Source organism: Pygoscelis adeliae, unplaced genomic scaffold (genome assembly GCF_000699105.1).
Source record: "Pygoscelis adeliae isolate BGI_AS28 unplaced genomic scaffold, ASM69910v1 Scaffold35, whole genome shotgun sequence".
NCBI classification, from domain to species: domain Eukaryota; kingdom Metazoa; phylum Chordata; class Aves; order Sphenisciformes; family Spheniscidae; genus Pygoscelis; species Pygoscelis adeliae.
The window spans coordinates 440,742-452,212 of record NW_008824863.1 but is presented as its reverse complement, the minus strand read 5'-3'; the positions used below and the strand labels follow the sequence as shown (position 1 = coordinate 452,212).

General features: G+C 35.2%; 1 long non-coding RNA gene across 1 annotated transcript; it reads right to left on the bottom strand.

The window, feature by feature from the left end:
* Positions 1-2,518: 2,518 nt before the first annotated feature.
* On the bottom strand, positions 2,519-8,640 carry LOC103917208. Its single transcript, XR_663615.1, has 2 exons — positions 8,514-8,640; positions 2,519-3,065 (listed from the first exon to the last, which is right to left on the bottom strand). It is a non-coding gene; the product is annotated as an uncharacterized LOC103917208 (long non-coding RNA).
* Between the last annotated feature and the right edge of the window lie 2,831 nt (positions 8,641-11,471).

Below are 11,471 nucleotides of genomic sequence, written 5' to 3'. Positions count from 1 at the left end.
AAAGCCCTAACAAACAGTAATAGATATAACATGATAGCTTTAATACTGAAATTTGTAAAGTTATCTTTTAACAACCTTTTTTCTTTGAGTCTTCCAAGTTTTTTCTGCACATTTCATTTCTGTCTCCAGAAATTCAAGTTATTGAAGAAATCTAGCCTCTCCCCCAGCTTATTTCGCATTAAACTTGGGCTGTCTTGTATCTTTAAGGAGCTTTATTTCAGCAGATCAGCTCCCATTCTTTACTGCCCTGTTAACATCTTGATTCAAATGGGAATAAAAATTTCCATATATGGCTACTCATTTATACATTTCATAATTAATTGTCTTCATCTTTTTAACCTTGTGTTTTATGTCAAATTGTAAAGTGATAAGTACACTTGATATAAACTTTAGTCCCATTTATACACGGGTCAGTTACTGGCCTCTGGGGTGGCATACTCTTCCCAAAATTTTTGAAAGAATGTTAGGCTACCATAAGAACAGCTTTTCAGCCACAGCTGAAAGTACTACTGATGTTGTTGCACATATCAACAGAGGCTGCACATAATTCAGAACCAATTTCCGACTGTTAAGACCAAGACACATACAACACTGGTATTTTTGACTAATTTTGTGTCTGCAATAGCAATGAGAGCCAGTTCAGCTATTGAAATTTAATATGGTCTGGATAAGGCCAAGTTCACACCATGGACCACATAGTATCTGGCCTACCACACAACAAAACTGTCACAACTTATTACCAGTTGTATGACTGCTTTATAGACACTTATCCTATAAAATAGAGAAATTTAATATGGTCTGGATAAGGCCAAGGAAGTTCACACCATGGACCACATAGTATCTGGCCTACCACACAACAAAACTGTCACAACTTATTACCAGTTGTATGACTGCTTTATAGACACTTATCCTATAAAATAGATCCTCATAATTCTGGAGACATGAATCCAAGAAGCCCACATAACTTTTTGGAAAATTCGCTGGGTTCCCCCCTCCACCCCCCCAAAAAAAATCTGCTTTAGAAATGTAAATAACCTGTTCTATTTTGTTCTTCCTCCAGGAAATTCTCAAGATTTACTTCCAGGAGACGAAAGACCTTACAATCTGAGTGTTTCCAGTGTTTCTAACATACTTAAACAACTCAAGTATCTATGCTTAGCAAGCATAACAGCTCCTCAGGATGTATTCAGACCAAAGCCTATAAAGATTCTACAGAATTAAAACAATGAACTCTAGGATGTCAGGAAGACAGTCTCTACTGCTAGGGCTAACATGTACCACTGCTAGAAAAATTAAAATCTAAAGAAAGATTGCAATTATGTTAAGTTTTAAACACTGATGGTCCCCTTTATAAAGGGAAGCAACATGCTTTGCCTTCTATCATTTGCTGTTCTCCCACCTGCAGTGTGTGAGACAGCTATTCTTCACTATGTCTCTAGATTCCCCAGCTAAGCCTCTCCAAGAATCAGTGCTATGTTTTTATTTCAATTTTATCTTTAACTATGGGCAGAAGAAGTTGGGTACAAGAGGAGAGGAAGCAAAATAAAAACTTGCATTTATTGTAAATACAATATATTTCCCAGCTGTGTGCAGCACATGTGCAACTATAGATGAAAATCACCTTAGGAGGCTGATTTGGCATCCATTACTTCAGACCTCATCTGAGTTGTTACTAGGGCAAAGTAAGTAGGTTTCAGTATAGCAAATCAGCTGGTACAGGGTTAAAAGAAGTCTACAGCAGACCCCCTCCCCGCCCCAACACTACAGAAATAACCTCAAAGCCAAATAAGGTATTCCTATTTTGTTGAACACCAAGAAGGGACTGAAGAAACAGGAAAGATAATCCCTCTTTCCCCATATCCCATAACACAGGAACTTTCAGGAAACATAGCCAGCCCCACCAATACTGCCATAGCAAGTTTATACCTTGATAGTAGATATATACAGAATTAGGAATAAATTTACACAGTAATTTTAATGAACTGGAATTTGAACACTTTGTCTGCATTATCAAGTTGCTTGTGGAAACTGCAACACACTTTTTAAAAAATTAGGTCTCCCAGGTCTTAAAGCTTGTTCTATTAATTTTTATGGCACTACCTAAAAATAAATATAACTGCTGGATGCCAACTACATTCATGTGAATATTACCACATGTTTCATAGTAACAGCTGCTTCTGATGTCACTTTTTCATTTTAGAGTTACAGCAAATTTAGTATTTGACCTAGATTGAGTACAAAAAACCTTAAAAAGTACAAAAGTAAACAAGGCTACCCAAAGGCTTATCTCTGCTTCACCATAGGTCTGAACACTGACACCACGTGGACTACACCAGCAGCACCCTAAAGTCAGTGAGCAACATCTGTTTACACAAGTTCAAGATGGACCTCAAAAAAATTGACTGTTGTAATCAGTAGTCTTAACAGCAAAAAGATGTTGCAGTACTGTGTTTTACAAGATCATATTAATATCCTTAAAATCTATGAAGTGTTGAAGTATCACGCTAAATGATAGGAACACTGTAAACAGTTTTTATTTGTTCATTAAAGTTTACATAAAACATGTTAATTCAGTTTAAAAAAGTCTCAACACAAAAGGCAGTAGTTTGGCTTTTTATTTGTAAAAGGATAAAGCATCTCCTCAACTAAAACCAAGTTCTACCAATTCTGAGGAGTCCACAGAGGCTATGTTTACTTACAATTTAATATCAGCAAAAAACTTTGATAACATTCCAGATTACTGTAGAAAAAGTGTATACCACACTTGTGGCATACAAGATTTGTAACAAGCAAAAAAAACCCTGTTTTAAGTCATCTCCCTTCCAAATAGGTTTTCATTTTAGTGCACTCTCTCTCTGTATGCTTTACATTTAGAATCCTCTATATACAAAAAGGTACAACAAATTGGTACAGTATTTATTGCAACAAATTAAGGATGCCAAAATATACACAAATTAAATTAGTCCCCCCAACTTGCATACCCTCTTGCTTCTTATTCCTCCCATGAAGCAGTCTCCTTCTCTGGTTCTAAGATTAAGTTCTTTCACTGAAAGGCACGTACTTCTCTACAACAGAAGAAACAGATGCATTAATCTGAAATGCCCTGTTTCAAGGGGAACTTTAGCCTACATTTCTGAAGACCAAACATTATGAAAAAACCTATAGAGATGTAACATTTTATTATTAAATTTGCCTGTAAAAACTCATAGTTACCATATTACTGTGAAGGAAAGTGCTACGGAACTCCGTTCATTTAAACTTCCCAAACAGAGAGACAGCTCACTTACAAAAAAACTGGGTTTTTATCATGTTGGACACATTTTTAAAACTTCCAAGTTTGAGTTCCTATTCAAACTTTGGTAACTCTTGGTAGCATTCCATAACTGGAACGCTATCAAAAATAGAATAAGTGCTTTCCCTTGTGCCTTGCAACGCAGCAAGTAGCGTGTATGTAAAGTGATTTAATGAGGATTGTAAACTATTAGTGTGACATACCTTTGAAAAACAAAGATGTGATATTAGGATACTGTACCTCAGTTGACATGTACACAAAGTCGCATGGTGAGAAACCGAAGGTTAGAATTTCAAACTTTGACATGTAATAGTACGCTATTGAACAAAATGACTAAAACATCCCATTCAGGTAAGATGCCCCAAACTGAAGAGGCACAGAGACTAGCTACATGGGTGATGGCAACAGTGGGAATACACTGAAATTGCATCTATGTTACAACAGAGAACACTGAACTTTTTTTTTTCATACAGCTCTGAAAGAAAACAGCAACAACACTTGAAGTAATAACCATATCAGCACACCAGTATACTAACACTGCTATGCTGATTTTAGGAAAGAAGCCAGTTTCTCTGCCTAGCCTTGTAAAGAGTCGAATAGACTTACCAGCTAACCCTAAACAAGCCAATAGGGATTTCTAACATATGCATAATATGCATACTGTGCTGTAGAGCATCACCTTAAAAAAAGCTCGATTGTTTTAGTCAAGAAAAATGAAAGGAGTGGATACTACCGCAGTCTATTAACAGGTCATAAAAAAAGAAGGAAAAGAAGACAACTATTCTCTATATAAAACAATACTTCTATAACTTGTTGTCCATAACAAATGTATATAAACCCACCAGAACATGTAGATTAGAATTTCCTGTAATAACGTTTAGTTTTCTAGTGCTTTCCATTATGAGTTATGAGGGTAAGAAACTTATGAACTGAATAAGCTGATTGTTGACTGTAGTTAAGCAAAATGGCAATTATGATTTACTTAACAAAGGACTAAACTCAAAAACCATTAAAAGCCCCTCTTCCTTGTTCCCTAATTAGTTGCTCCAAGCCTGACTGCATATTTATGCTACCTTAAAAAACCCAAACCAGCCATACCTCTGAATTACTGCAAATGACATCTCCTGAGAATATCTGAGTATCATTATCATCAAGTTGTCCTCAGCGACTCTTTGATTACTTAAGCATTTTGTACTCCCTTTGGTCATTCTTGGTTAAACAGTGATATGAAGACTGATTACTAAGCTTCAATGCAGATGCAAAAGACTTAGTTGAACCAAGGGGAAAGAAATTAACTGAAAAAAGTACATTCCCAATTAAGGATTTTAATTTTTTTTTTTTTTAAGGTACTCTACATTAGTTTTCAAACTTCCCTCCCAGAAATGCCATTGCTTTGCACAGTTTGGACAGCATTTTATCAAGCTGTTCCAGAGGGATTTGTGGAGTGCATTCACCTTGTTCAGCACTGTTTTCCTCCTACACACAAACACTGTTTCAAGATAAAAAGTAACTTCTAAAATTTTGAGAGCTTCTCCCCATAAAGGAGAACACGGTAAGCTCTCAATATACATAAACAGAGTATATTCATATTATTGACTAAACATAACTGAAGTCATAGTTTTCTCAAGCTCCCGATATCAAAATAATGATTTTGATAATTTAAGCACTTACTTTCTGAGCTATCTTGAAACAACAGTAACATCTTCTTCCTTTATTATCTATAGTTACTCTCTTCTGAAGGTATTATTTCTGATCTGTTTAGTCAGTTTTCCTCATCACGTTAACAGAAACGTGTTGAAATTGAGTTTGGTTAGATCGCTCAGTTACTCCAATACAATTACTTTTCTTGCAGTTTGACTGAAAGGTTGACATTATCATCTCTTCTGTGAGCAAACATCAAATTTGAGGTCATTTTGCAGACCATTTCCGCACAGGGCAGAAAAAAAGGTATGCCTACACCACAAGTTACATCACCCTGTGTATTTACTCCAGACTACGACATGTTCAAGCATTACATGCCACTTCTCTCTCCACTTTTTCTGGGCAATTTGGACTTGGATCAAAACATCAGGTATTGTTTTTCCAGCTGAAGCTGATGATTTTAAAATCAAATACTACATATCTAGCAGAAGTTCTTTCATCAACAAGATACCAGAGTGTGTGAGGAACTGTTATCTATTAAAATAAATACTTGATTTATCTTACAGTAGCTATGCCATCAGCTAAATGAAACACTACTAATGTATTGAAACTGAATTGTATTGAAACATATTGTATTGATTATGTTTGTACCATATGTAATCCAAAGGACTATTTTTAAAATGGTCTGGATCAGTCATCTACTTTCAAATACTTCCGAATTGCCTGGTATAGCTAAACTAAACGAAGATTTGCTGCAGTACTTCAATTTAAAGAGGGGGTGAATATTTGGAAATTAGGACAAGGTTTTCTTGGTGTTTTTTTTTTTCCTCCAACTACAACACTAACAATGTGAATTTTTTTGTAGTTATCACAAAGGACAAATGCAGTTCAAAGCCTGCTGTCTATAGTTATAAAAAGTTTGCTTTAATGCAAGTTAATTTCTTAATCCTAAACCAAATTAATTTAAACCACAGAACCACAGAAAGTTGTAGTGGCAAAAACATTAATTTAGGACATAATTTGACAAAATCCATATTGGGACCAGAGGTAGGGCAATCCATAAGACAACCACTTCACTGAGTATGAATTTCCAAGAAAAATTTTGAAGGGGAATGAATAGAATATACTCTACCCAACTGAATAACCATGACAGAAATATATAGGATCCTTGGTACAGCCATATTTAGATTTTAGAAGTTCTCAGGTTTGTCTCTTTAGATTGATAGGCAGTTAACAAGCATATATAAACCCCAGTATCACCCTAGCATATCTGTGTGGCAATAAGGGAAGAGTAAAACAAAAATAAGGACCTCAGTCTAAACCATACTTCTTTTCTTACTGTTTTCACTTCTGTTTCATCCTTACTGTTTTCACTTCTGTTTTGTCCTTACACATCCTGTCAGAGACAAGAATGAAATAACTGAAGTATGTAAACCAGATAAGAACGGTATCTATCTCCTTTACATACTTTGGTTAATCCATAAGCAGCTGCGAGACTGACTGCAAAACGGATTTGTAACAATTTAAAATTACTGTGCATATTAGATACTTCTACAATAAAATACTTGAATGAAAATCTTTTCTCCCTTAAATTGAAGTGTTTAGAAACATAGAGGGGAAAAAAAACCCCAAACAATCAGAAATCCGCCCTCTGAAAACCTCTGATATTATTTTAGTGAACTTTCCCTCTAGGGTTTTCATTGCTTTTATTTTAAGGTATGCAAAGAAGTTTAAAGAAATAGACACAATCACTGACAGTTTGGGGTGGTTTTGTAGCTTCAGACTTCAAAAAAACAATCTTGCTTATCTTAATATACAGTAAGCTTCAAGCTAGGAATTTTAGATTTATCTGTAGAATGTGAACCCAATTTAGACAACAACCTACTAAGGTAAAAGAGTAAGGTTAAAAGACGCATGCTGCCATTTCAGTGTCTGGAAAGCTTAATATAATTCCCCCCAAATTTCCAAACCAGGTAAATTGGAAGCTATTATAAGCAGTTGAAAAAATCAGAAAACTTATCTACATGCATAAGACATGTATTTCAATACCACTCATTAATACAGCCTCCTCTGCACTAGAAGACACAGTGCATACACCTGTTTAACATATTAATAGTATAGTACCTTTAGATAAAATACTGCTCTTGAGACATAATCAGGTCCTTGCATCTTAACAACAAGTACAACCATGCTTAATCTCCAAATAAGCATACAAGAGTATGAAGTAACCTCTATGACATGAATACAATACTGTTGTTAATCATGTAATACTGTTTGTTAATGAGGACTAGCCATATTATCCTGTTCATTCCTAGTAAAAAGGTTACTTGATACTCCTGTAAATAAACATTTGTGAGGAAGTATCATGTTAACTGGTCATCAAATACCTCAAAGTCTAATAAGTATGCTGAGTTACAAGAGAACTTAAAAGATCTAGGAAAGACATCAAGGGAATTCCTGGACATGATGTGACAATTACCTATTAGATAATAGGCATAATTTATACTGGAACAAGACTAGTAACATGGAGTAACCGTAAGTGCCACATGACTCTAATACAGAGGAGTGGTAAGTGGAGATATTCCAACTAGTTTCTTCTAATGTATGGGGGAGAGAAAAAGCAAAGATGCCTTTTGAAAAAAATTTAATCTGAAATGTTTCCCCCTAAGGAGACAAAGTTAAAAGACTGAATCTTTCACTTCAAGTTCCAGAACTGCATCCAAAGTTGTTTCCTAATAAACAGCACAACATCTGACTTACTACTCTAATAGTTTTAATTTGAGACATCATGTATAGCATTTGTTGAATTGTTTTGCTTAACACTTTAATTCAGTTTCACATTAAACAGTGCTGAATCAATTACTTGCTGTGACTGGCAGAATTCATTTTATCTCTTCTGATACTTGACAGTAGTCCTCACTATGACAATTCTATCAAATTTTTTACTATGTCTTTGCATGTGCAGTGTGATGGTATTACTCAATAAGTACTTTTTTTTTTAAGTTTGAATTGCGTAAGTTTAAGTTTGAATTGATCATAATGTTTAAGTGTGAGGACAATAAGGAAATAATTTTCCTGTATCTACACAGTTTCAGAGGGTGACTTAAGAATATGAGCCTTCCTATGCAGCAGTACCAAATCTAAAACTTGGTGCAGGATCATCATCAACTAACTGCTGAGTACTTTAGCAACGAGATAGCAGAATGAAGCTGCTGGAAGCAGAACTCATAGGAGAGAATACACAGGAAAAATTGAGAAGCCTCCAAAATTAAAAAAAAAGAGAAGAGAAAGGTAAAAGCTAGTTGTCGACTTTAACATAAGCTTCAATAATGACACTGTATTTGTAACAAAAATATCCTACCTTCCTCTCCATTTCTCTGGAACTCACATGCTGAAGACAAATGGTGTTTATCTTCTTGCCCACTAAATTCTTGCCCATTTAAAATTCAAGTCATCTTGACATCCCTTCTCCAACTACATGCATATGAAACACAGTAGTGAGCTTTCTCAGTGAAACTGCTTATCATCCATACTCCTTCACTTCTATTGCTAGAAGTACATTCAGCTTCTATATACAAACCTTCGAGGATGATTGGCATCAAATAGTGTTGTATCATCATCATCATCTTGCTCTAATGGGGTCAGCTCCATGTTTTCTATGTTTGTATCCAAAACTCCGTATCGTCGGGTTTTTCTGTTTCGCCTTCTGAGCCTGAAATGTATTTTAAAACGTTTAAGTTTTATAAATTCTTCTCTACTTTCTATTCAAACAATGTAAGAAAACTATCTCTTAAAATACAGCTATATTGATACTTACCATAAATTTAAAAAAACTAAGTATACGTAAAATGTACACACTTAGCTCTATGAAATTCAGAGATCAGACAATTCTAAGTGTCAAGAGTTTACATGAAATGATTAAGGCCAACAGGAATGTCACCTGTAGTTTTGTACAGAATTACTGTAGTGAACACAAAAAGTCTATACAGGCACTTGGTAGCTAAATGCAGAAGCCAGGTAAAAATACATGCAAAAGCATACTTCTAGCAGATCCTACAATGAGAATATGTCTTGCTACATATTCTCTGTGTGTTTTATGCATCTCTATAGAACAGCAGATCAAATCAGAAAGAAACGCTACAAAACTATAGCAGAGCTGTAACACAAATCATGGGTGACACTGAAACTTTTTGTTATCATTTATGAAGCCTTTTATAGCTATCAAGTTAAAAACATTGTTTATAATTACACTTTAGAATAAGAGAGAACTTGTAGAGTCAATGTCTTGTATGCTTCACAAAATGTGGAAGGAAGAGGCAGTGATTCACATTCAGGATTAAGGCACAGTGCTTATCGCAGATGAACAGACTGTTTGCAGCTGCTTTTCTCACCTTCCGTGGCTTCTCTGTGCGGGCCTGGGTCCCACATAAGCCCCCCCCCCACCGAACTGTTCTGTTTGGCTTTGCAGAACTATTCCTATATGCATTGAATATGCCTTGCTCAAGTCTTTGAGGATCAGGGACTCAAATCACTAGCCACTCAGCAAACACTATCTAAAGGTGCCTGTTTACAAAATGCTGACAGTCACTTTCAGCTACTGTATACTAGTAAACAGCAGCTACATGAAAGGTATTGCATTTAAAAAAAAAAAAATCTGCTTTCTAGGCATTTAGTTCTAAACTCAAAGGTAATAGTAGCCCTTCCTTTTAGAAACTCCAGAATTTATAAACCCAGGCTAGGTGCCTAGGAAAGGTGTTTACAACATTCAGGAACTTCAATACTGGGTATTTCAGAGCTAATAATCAAAAAGATTATTTATATATAACATATTATGCTACTATAGTATGTACTATCATACTATGTATAATATATTATACTCTTATTATACTGCGCATAATCACCTCTCTGCCCCACACTAAGGCACCACTTTAACCACCTTGTAGGAGATATCAAATACGATATTGAGACTCTCAGCTTCAGATTCTGTCCTGAACTCTGGTGTGCTTAAAGAATTTTTTTTTCAATATGCAACTTGGAAAAGCATTCACCTTTTCACACCAGGGCAACTTTGAAAGAACACACAGCAGCATCCCCTCTTCGTTTAGACTATACTCCAGTGAATTAGACCTCCTTTTGGAATTGAGAAACAAATGTAACCTTGTTAGGATGGGAAGGGTGTAAAATACACACCTTTCTTCAAAGTGCTCCAACTTCTGATATTATAAAAAGAAACAATCAGCATGATCATTTCCTCCACCCTCAACTATGATTTGAAACAGCAGCAACTGTTGTGCCAGGCATTTAAGTGCTTTAGCACAAATTAAAGTACCTAACTTTATTGTTTAAAGCTAAAGCTAATAGCAAAGATGCAAATTTCACCTTTTGGTTCAAGACAAAGTTCCTTCCATTTTCTTCCTTCATTTCATCTGGCCTTTAGTCCCCAACATAGAAAGAAGCTGTATACTTCAAAGCACCAAGTAGAAGAAAATTCTAAAACTTTAAGATGAAAGTGTGATAAAAAATATGGTTGTTTCATACATATTGTGGTTTTTGTTTTTACTAAAGTAGAAGCTAAGCAATTGGCACTAGGACAAGCACTCCCAGATATTCTAACAGACTAGAAATTATTTTGAACACAAATAAGATAGGAAATGAAGGAGTGGCAGTTCATACTATTTGTGTAGTCAGTATTTCTGTCAATCTCAGTATACCTTTTACTTTTTTTACTTAATGGGGTAAAAAGGAAAGTGACTGGCTACAGTGAGTTGAGAATAACCTAAGACAGTCATAGCAAATGTCCAGATTGCAGATAATGCAAAAAAATCTTATCACAAGGCCGGCACAAATTTCTAGACTCAGATGAATGCTGTTGAAAAAGGGATAAAAGAATTACTTGTGACACAAAACTTTCTCTATATACAGATTAGTCAAAAGACTAAAACTAAAAGGATACTGGAAATGCTTACGCAACATACATGTATGGTCATAACTATGACACCAGAGCAGTGTCATGAGTGTTAACAAAAACTAACTTAAAACCTCTTACCCTGTGACTGTTAGGAAGAAAACCTAGGACAAAATCCCAATTTCAATAAAGTTAGTAGCGGTCTCTATGACTCTCATGAACTTAACAGGGATAATTTTTATCTTTGTAGTTACTATGGATACCTTGGGGTCTAATAAGATAAAATTATGAAAATGGATTTAAAAGTACATAAAAAGTTAATGTTATATTTTTACATGCTCAGTCCCAATCCTCCCTCAAATACAGCTAACAGCAGTAGAGGAATCCACAAGCAAATATGAACAGGTATTATCTGACTAACATCAGAGATGGCATAGGTAATAGACTGTTAAACCAAGAGGAGAGCTAAATAAGAGAAAACTAAGAAATGTTGATGTAAAAAAAAAAAAAAAGGCAGAAAGTATGTTAAGAAAATGAGAATTGAAGCAAAACAACAGGTCAAGTTTAAAGAACATCCAGTGACTAAAGAAACATAAAACTGCAAGGGACTTGGGAGGGCAGGAAGAGTTAAAA